This window comes from Sceloporus occidentalis, unplaced genomic scaffold (assembly GCF_023333645.1).
Source record: "Sceloporus occidentalis isolate IW3139 unplaced genomic scaffold, rSceOcc1.0.p SCAF_23, whole genome shotgun sequence".
Taxonomy (NCBI): Eukaryota; Metazoa; Chordata; class Lepidosauria; order Squamata; family Phrynosomatidae; genus Sceloporus; species Sceloporus occidentalis.
This window is the reverse complement of record NW_028317003.1, coordinates 3,455,660-3,464,913: the sequence shown is the minus strand read 5'-3', so window position 1 is coordinate 3,464,913 and position 9,254 is coordinate 3,455,660.

Below are 9,254 nucleotides of genomic sequence, written 5' to 3'. Positions count from 1 at the left end.
CTAGGAGTGGGTAAATGAAGCAGTAGATTCGAGGTATGTGACAAGCAGCGATAACATGAGATGAGCCAGTGGTGAAAGTCTAAACGTACAGCAAAGTTTTTAACAGAGCAAAGGCATTTCTTATCCAGTGTTACATGAGTTAAATTGGTTTCCAACATTAATGTGTCTCCACAAACAAATCTGTGTAATGCACTTTAAAGGGTTAATATTTGAAGAACCTTGGAGAAAGCTCATAAAAAGATTTACAAGTATGAGGTAAGAAAAGCTATAGTAGTGCAATTCTGTAATCAGTACCAGAGTGGATTACATTTCAAATTGGGAGAAATGTTATTAGGTCATTATCTAAATCTATAGTGGCAGAGGTTATGCAGCAAGGTATTCTGACCTAGGGTGATAGGTCCAGGGGAACAGCTGTGCAATGGACCAGTTACAAGTTTCCTATGAAGGACAGTGCTGTGTTAGCACAGCCTCCATAGTAGGCAGTAAAAGGAGCTGTGCACCTTTAAAAAGTGTCAGCATATGATGTAATGGGCTTATGGGATTTTTGTTTGCTTTCTATTTCAACAAAGCTGCAAGGCCAAAGGTTTCTACTAAAATCCACTGCTGTAACTCTCTTGTACTTTTTGTTGTTTGCTTTTGTGGTGAGGAGAGTAAAGTTTTGGGAATAAGGTTTAAGTAATTGTTAAGTCCCCCAAACCCCTATTCTAGGGGTTGTGAGACGCTATGGGAATGCAAGGAGGTTAATGACGGAGGTGGGTGTATGGTTTCTTTGGGTAGTGGCGTGCCTAGTCATTTGGGCCTTGCCCATTTCGGGATTACAGATAACCCAGGAGTTCCCGTCGAGGACTTGAGCGCATCGCAAGAGAGGATTTTCTGGAAGCATCTGGAAGGGAGACAGAAGATGATCGAACGCTGTACTGAAAGATCTGTTCAAGAGGATTTCATGGAAGCTCTTTACTTCTGGAGAAGTCTGGGGGCCAGCCTCTTCCCTACAGACATGGGCCCTGGCCTTGGAAGGGGTTCTGTTTTTTGGGACGTGGGTAGAAGGGGTCCATTGGGACTACCTCTTCCCCCAGGTACAGAGTGCCACATTTCCCAAACTACCAGAAACTCTAAAGACTGTGGAGCTCTGCATTTTGGCAGGGGGTTTTATGTGAGATGTGTTATTCTCCATTGGGTCAGGACATACAGTACAGAGATCTCTATGACCAGTATTTGCAAGATCTGATATCCATCCGGTTTCAGCCAGAAGTCATGGAACTGCCCCTGTTTACCATTTTCCCAGAGACTACAATAGCGCCCCCCTGCTGGGCTGAGGTGAGGCTGAGTGCAAATACTGAGCAGTGTGCAGGCCTGATGGAGAACTATGTGTGGTTTGTTGTGACTATTGTATGTAATGTTTAAATACTGGTGTGTTTTCAATAAAACTCAGTCCTGTTTTCACCTGATGGGTATACTAATACCTTTAACAAAGCTATGACTGAAGCAATAGCGCCTCACCTACATAATATAACAACATAAGAAATAAAAATGCTTCCACGTAAAATGCTGCACGTCGCCAAGTTACCAATCCCTAAGCCAGGAAAGGATACAACTGATGTTAAAAACTACGAGCAGATATCTCTTAAGAACACAGATACAAAAATATATTTGCCCATTCTAGCCCAAAGATTAAAACCAATTATGCAAAAACAACCTTTCTTCAAAACTAAAGTGTTCCATTTCTTTTATTAATTTTGTAGCCCGCCTCTGTACCTTTTCCAGTGCTATAATATCCTTCTTTAGAATAGGTGCTCAAAACTGCACAGCATATTCAAGGTGTGGTCTTACCATTGATTTATAAAGGGGAAAAATTATATATTTTTATCCAGTGAATTAATGCCACTTTTATACGTGACAATACCTTACTGGCCTTAGCAACTGCTGACTGACATTGCACATTGTTTCCTAGTTTGTTGTCTATAACAATTCCCAAATCCTTCTCATTTGTTGTTATCCCCAATTCACTACCATTTAGGGTGTATGTTGCTTGTGCATTCCTTACCCCGAAGTGCAAAACTTTGCATTTATCTACATTAAATTTCATCTGCCATTTGTGCACCCAGTCCCCCAGTCTATCTAAATCCCTCTGCAGCAAAATGTATTACATTGTATTACTTTACAGAGTTTAGTGTCATCTGATAAACAGGGAAACATGACTTTCAACGCCTATTGCAAGGTAATTTATAAATATGTTGAATAAAACTGGTCCCAGAACAGAACCCTGAGGAACACCACTAACCATCACTAAGCCAATATTCAACCCAAGAACAAGAATTTGCACTTAGACCAATTTCTTTCAGTTTGAATACTAACCTATTGTCTGGAACCGTGTCAAATGCCTTGGCAAAATCCAAGTAGATTACATCCACTGCAAAACCCTGGTAGAGCCTGTCATAGTGTGTGTGCTTGGGTGTCGGTGTGCCAGAGCCTGTCCTAGTGTGTGCGTTTGGGTGCCGGTGTGGCAGAGTCTGCCCTGGTGTGTTTGGGTGTCGGTGTGGCAGAGTCTTTCCTGGTGTGTGTTTTTGATCATCTGTTTCCTGGCACTTTACTTACTCGAACTATTTATTTTTTACTTATGCAGAGATAAAACACCCTCTTCAATTTGTAGTCGCTTTAGAGGACAAAACTTTCTAGGCCCATAAATCAGTGAGAGGAAAAGTAAAGGTTTTACCTTGTCAGTAGCAGCAGTTACAGATTGATGAGAGTTGGAGTGTAAGACAGTGATAGTTGGCTTACCAGAAGCTGAGATTAATGCTCATTGCTCATCTACCATACTGTAAATTAATAGTTTATTTTAGTGCAGAAAATGTACTGTTGTGGGGTGGAGTGGGGAAGCTGTAGTGACTACTGTAGTGTATTACAGGGTCTGCAGCAGACATTTTCCCCTGTTCCTGAGTAGAGTTTAGTCGATTCAGACTGTTGCCCATTTAAGCTACTAGTCAAACCTGTAATTTGTGGACAAGTTAATTGGTTTTATAATCATAGTCATATCATTATTATTGATATGTGGCAATAAATATTGGTGACAATATAATATGTATAACATATACTATTGGGGAAATTCAGTGGGGAAATCCTACTCCATGGGGCTGCATATTCCTATCATCTGCCAGTGTCTCCCTGCCCAGGCCCAGTGCCCTAACACTACTACTGCTACTGATGCACCTCTTTGGCTGTCCTTACACTGTGGGAACCTTTTTTTTACTCATAAATCTATGATATAGGGGAACTTCAGTCCGGCTCCATGGGGCTGTATGTTCCTGTCATCTGCCAGAAGTAAATGGTTTGCATAATACTGCATGGGTTTACTATAGGAAGATCCTGTCAAACTGACTTAATTTATATATTTTTAACTGGATAACTAAGATAATGGACCTGGATGGAGCTGTTGATATAGCCTATGCAGATTTCAGTGAGGCATTCAGCACTGTCCCCCAGACTTATAAATAAATTGCAGTCTTTGGGTTTGGATGTAAGAATAGTTGAGTAGATAAGGCAATGGTTGAGTAATAGGATGCAGAAGGTTGTAGTTAATGGCCTATATTTGGAGGAAGAACCTCAGGTATCAACATTGGGACCATACTTTTGAATATTTTTATTAGCAATATTACAAAAGGTCTTAATGGTATGGTTTGTTTTTTTTGCAGATGATACAAATGTCTTTAACGCAGTAGACATTCTGAGTGGAATATTGCATTGGGGTCAATGTTCTGTCAGTTACAAAGGAAGAGAAGGACTTACTTAAAGGTAAGCAGCAAATGCAACAAAGCATTGGAAAAAGCAAGCAGGATTCTGGGTTGCATAGGGAGAGGCATTAGTAGCAGATAGATGGAGGTGGTCAGGCCTCACCTAATGTTTAGTGTACGGTTCTGTTGTAGCCCATAGAGCAGCACAGCTTAGCAGAAGGGGTCTTGACAGAGCTAGGATAAGGGCTTTAGGTGTGAGGTTGGTGATTGGATGAGGTTGGTATAGGCGGGGTTTGATCCTGTAGTTTTAGTCCATGACCCCTTGTTCTAACATTGCTCCTCCTGTTGTAGCCTCGACCTCCGGACTAGGCTTATCCCCCCTTTAACCCCCAATAATGATAAACACACAATTACAGTTGGAAAAGAAAAGGCTACAGTCAATGTTTATTAGAGTCATTGTCACATTAAACATAGGTGTGTAAGACCAATGACTCAAAAACACAAACCCCATTAAGCTTGCCAAGTACTCCAGGTACCAGAGACAAATACCACTTAGGGAAGGGACGTACTTGGATGCCCACCTAGACCTGGGGTTCCCAGCACTGACAGCTAACAACCTCCCACCGGTTGTTACCAACAGTTCTCTTCCCACCATATTAACCCCCTGGATACCTGGCAAGCTGCCGCCCCGTAGACTGTGACATACTCCACAAACTCACAGAGCTAGAAATCATTGGGGGAAGGAGACGCAACCAGGTAAGCCAACCAAAACATTGTCTCCCAAGCCCGGGAAGCCAATAGCTTAAATAACCTACCCCCAGCCCCCCCCAAATACCTGGCAAAAAGCATACTCCTCCTCTACACAACAGTCAAGGCCTACTATAGCCAATTCTGGCCCCTCCGTGGGCATCATTCAAATAAGCTTGCCTTTAAGTATTTAAATGTTTCTATTGCACCCCCCCCAAGCTATACTTATACTTATGAAGATCTGTTAATCTTTCCTGATAAATTCTGTCCTGCAAAGCACTTACCATTTTTGGAACTCTCTTCTGAACTTTCTCCAATGTATCAATATCCTGCTGGAAATGGGGTCTTGACTAATGGGGGCTTAAAGAAAAAGAATTAAGACTTCCCCAACCAATAACGAGACTAACACATGCTTTTGTTGAAAAAAAAGTTTGTCCACAGCTTTATTATAACAATGAATAACATAATTCATACCATTGTCCAAACAGCAAACTGTAACAATGCCACCCCCTTATTTCATTCCCTCATCATACCAATAACACAGACAATGACACCACCGATGAATTAACATAACAATAAACCATCCCACACCTAAAAAGTGCTAATAACTTCTCCAAAACCGAAAAGTAGGGGCATACCACGACACCCCTAGACCCCCTAGGTTCTGAGCCTCAGGCCTGCTCAAAACCTACCACACCAACCAACAACACCAATTATTTAACCGTATCCAACAGAAAAATACCAATTCTACCCCCCACCTTACAATTCCAGCCCCACTGCTGTGACAAAACGGAGCAACACAAAAGAAACCCCAAAAGCTTCGGGAGCAAGGGACAAAAACAGGTCTGCAGAGCTAAGTTAATAATGACAGTCCCTAAAATGACTGCTCTATATTTAGAGACTAGAGGTTTAGATAACGTAAGTTCTACTTTAGTGACAGGATGTGGATGAAACAGTCTCCCAGCAGAAGTGACGGAGGCTAATATAGTGAGGGAAATTAAACAGGCATGGGATTAGACATAAAGCTATACTATAGGACCAAATACTTATAGGGATTTAAACCCCTTACATCAGAAAAATGGGCAGACTACATTAAGGAATGAGGCTGATAAGCTACAGCACATTGGGTAAAGTTTCTTCAACACTACTGACATGCTTCAGTCCTACTAGAAGAAGCCTACACTTCATGGGCTGATTCAAGTTCTTCTCATACAGTTCTAGCAGAGCAGAAGAAAAAAAAGCTGGTATCTCTACATCTCCTGCAGTCTGTACAGATGGTACAAAAACCTTACTAAGTGTATAAACTAATGTATACATGTATAAACTAATAAATGCAACATAAATTAGAACATGCATGTAATATGTTTTTTCTTCCTCTCTGCAATGCATCGTCGCTGCATTGTTTATTAAGAAGTGATGAGGATAAGTTGCTCCTGACGTATTTTTGTGGTTCACTGGCTACCCATAAATCATAGCTACATGAATGGGAAAACCTTCAACCATTTGTTCCAAAACGTTTACTAAAATACTACATTTTAATATAGTTATAAGGTCTGTCTGAACATTTAAAAATGCCATAAAATTCTATTTATATGTACTAAAATTAAGGCATAATTTCCCTGCTATAGAAATATTATACACTGGTCTGAATACTAATGCACTACATTCTCTATTACCCCTTGAGAATCTAGCCTTTTAATTCTAAATTTGCAGCTGATGTCACATGCACAGCTTGATGATTTATAGACAGACACCATGTTATGTTCTAAATCCAAAAACGCCAACAACAGACCAACAGCTCATAAAATTCAGCTCTGAAGATTAGTTGCTCATAACACCCAAAGTTAATGGTGGGTCATGAAGTCAGTATATATGAAAAAAATGCAGTATTTAACAAGTTCCTTGTGAGAATTCACATTTACCTTCATTTCTGTTAAAAGTATTCTATCCTGATGAAGAATAAAAAAGAGTTAAATAGAAAAATCAAAGCTATTAAGAAAATAAGAAAGACACGATTGATACTTGGTTTTTAATATATGTCCTGTGTTTAAAATAACCATAATGTATGTGGAACTTTAAAGCGTTATTACTGCTTCATTTAAAATACATGGTACATCTACAGCATGCTTCAAACAGCAGGGTGAATAAATGCTAATTTTATGTCTACAGTTGCCAACTTCATCTGTTTCACGGAAATGTGACAAAGGCAACAATAGTGAAAAAACATACAATGCAATTTCATATAATGCTTACTATTTGTTTAAGATCTGCCTTGACATAATAAGATATAATGTAGAACATTTCCATTTACTAGACTGTTCAGTGAATAAAATCAGCCACAATAGCTAGTGATCAAGCAAAAAGAACAGTGTCATTTGTAAGTGGTGTGTGTGCGTGAAGGGTCATTCACTAAAAATTTAAGTTGCTAACCCTTAACTCAACTGACTTGGCTTAAGTGGCATGCACTTATTGTATATGATACAATTTGCAAAGCAGCTCACACCATCATCTTTCATCAATATAAAGCTTCTTGTTAATGCAATGTTCAGTAAAGGTTGTGTGCAGTGGTATGCTAGGGTTCTTATGCCCAAAGGGGTGTTAAAATAAATGATTTTCTCTTGCTGTACAGGAGAGCGTGTGTATATATATATATATATATTCTGGTGTATAAGAATTCCCTAGCCGTGGGAAGATGCACTTTTTGTCCAAATGTTTTTTCCTTATAGAGGAACATGTTAAGTAGGAGGATGGGAGCTTAGATTTAGAGGAGAGAAATTGCGATGGTGGTGGAAGGGTAGAGCAAGAAGATTCTTTCAGGAGTTGGAAACTCCCAAGGGCCCTATTAACAATGGAGATACAACATAAAAATCTTATTATCTCAGAATTTAGTTGATTGATCTATAAAGATTTAGCCATTTTTTCATGAGGATATTGTATCGTCATTAAATCATATTCTCAACTTGCAACCAAAGTTATAAACAATTAAGAACAACTGTTAATTGGGAAAATGCAACCCAGAGGATTACCTGAAATATCTAATGGAGTGTTCTCAGCTTATCCTTATAAGGTGATGGAAAACCTTAGAACAGCATGTATACCAGCTGCTATGGAAAGAAAGGAACATTTCAGGAAGCATCTTAGATAAATATTTTTATTGGAAAGATTGCTTTGTCGTTCTTTTTACATGGCTGACCTGTTTTGGAGGCAGCACTATCCAACTTTTCCTTCTGCTTGTCAAAAGGAAGATGTCCCAGTAGACAATTTGTTTCATCAGTTCTGTCTGTACTGGTGGCCGGGCTTGTTTAGGACAGCAATATACTATTTTTTCACTGTTCGTTTGATGCGTTCTAACTTAATTGAAACTCTACTGTCCTCTTTGTTTAAGTCACAGGTGTTGAACACTAGCGTCATGTTTAAAGCATAATACTTAATTCTCCCTTTTAGTTATGTTTCCTGTCAGATCCATCCTGCAACATCTGTAACGGGGAAAATGTTTCACGCAAGTCCTAAGGGCAATATAATTTTGCAGAAAGAAGTTCTAGAAGAACATAAGGTGGAAAAAAAATAGACTATATTCCTGGAAAAGAGATTTTTTGTTTCCAGTGTCTGGAAGTAAAGGTTAGTTTGCGCGTAAAAAAAAAAAATAATGTATGCTTTTGTACAATGGTAAAGTATGAATAAGTAAGCTTACAACAGGCTCACCAAACTGTTTCGATACCTATCAACTAATATGTTATAGACATAGGCATCACTACAGGGGGGCCAGGGGGGCAATAATAATAATAATTGATATTCCTTGCCCCCCCTTCCGAGTTTGGAACCCCCCTCCAGCTGCAGTACCAAATGGCACAGTGCCATCTTAACGTTTAGGCACACTGGGCAGTTGCCCAAGGACCCCATATTCTGGGGCCTCATGGTGAATCACATTGCTGCCAGCAAAGTGATTCACCTCAAAGCCCGTAAAACAGTAGCAGATCTATAATGAAGGAGGCGAGTGGAGAGGCTGTCTCCCCTGGGCCGGTCATCAGGGCTGCGCCTAGGCAGCTTCAAGATATTGATCTCCCCAGCGCCTGATGAGCAGGGCTGCTTGGGGGGATCACAATTCCCCTGTAACTTCAGACCTAGGCTTCTATTCTCCCTAATCGCTAGGGACAGACCTCGCTCTCCCACAACTGGAGGGAAGATGATGGAAGATGAAGATGATGATGGAAGAGGAAAGATAAAAGATGAGGAAGATAAGAGATGGGGAGAAAGGGGCGTAAGAGAAGTGTGTGTTTGTAAGATGGTGTGTGTATGTGTGTGTGTGGACAGGCTTGTGTAAGGACATTGAATATGTCAGTGAATGTGTCAGGTCAGCTGATTGCTAATGAGCTGTCTTGTATTCCCTGTGTCAAGACTGACTTAGTCAATGTCTAATGGACTGCCTCACAATTACCATAGTTACCCATAGTCCCATTTCTTCTTTGCCCTTGTGCCTTTTCCAGCGTCCAAGTGCGTTATTTTGCGTTCCTGTGTATGACCTGGATTTATCTGACTTCTCTCCTGGCTCCTGATTCCTGGTTATTGTATTCTCACTTTGCTGATCCTCGTATCCTTGAACCCGGCTCATCTGACTACCCGTCCTGGCTACCGAACCCGGCTTGACGTTTGATTACATTTTGGATTATGATTTTGTACGTTGCATTTGCCTTATTGAAGGTGTTATGATATTTTACCATTTGTGTCTGTCTGGTTCTTGGTTCCTTACAGTCCTAGAGGTAGAACCTACCCACTGTATAA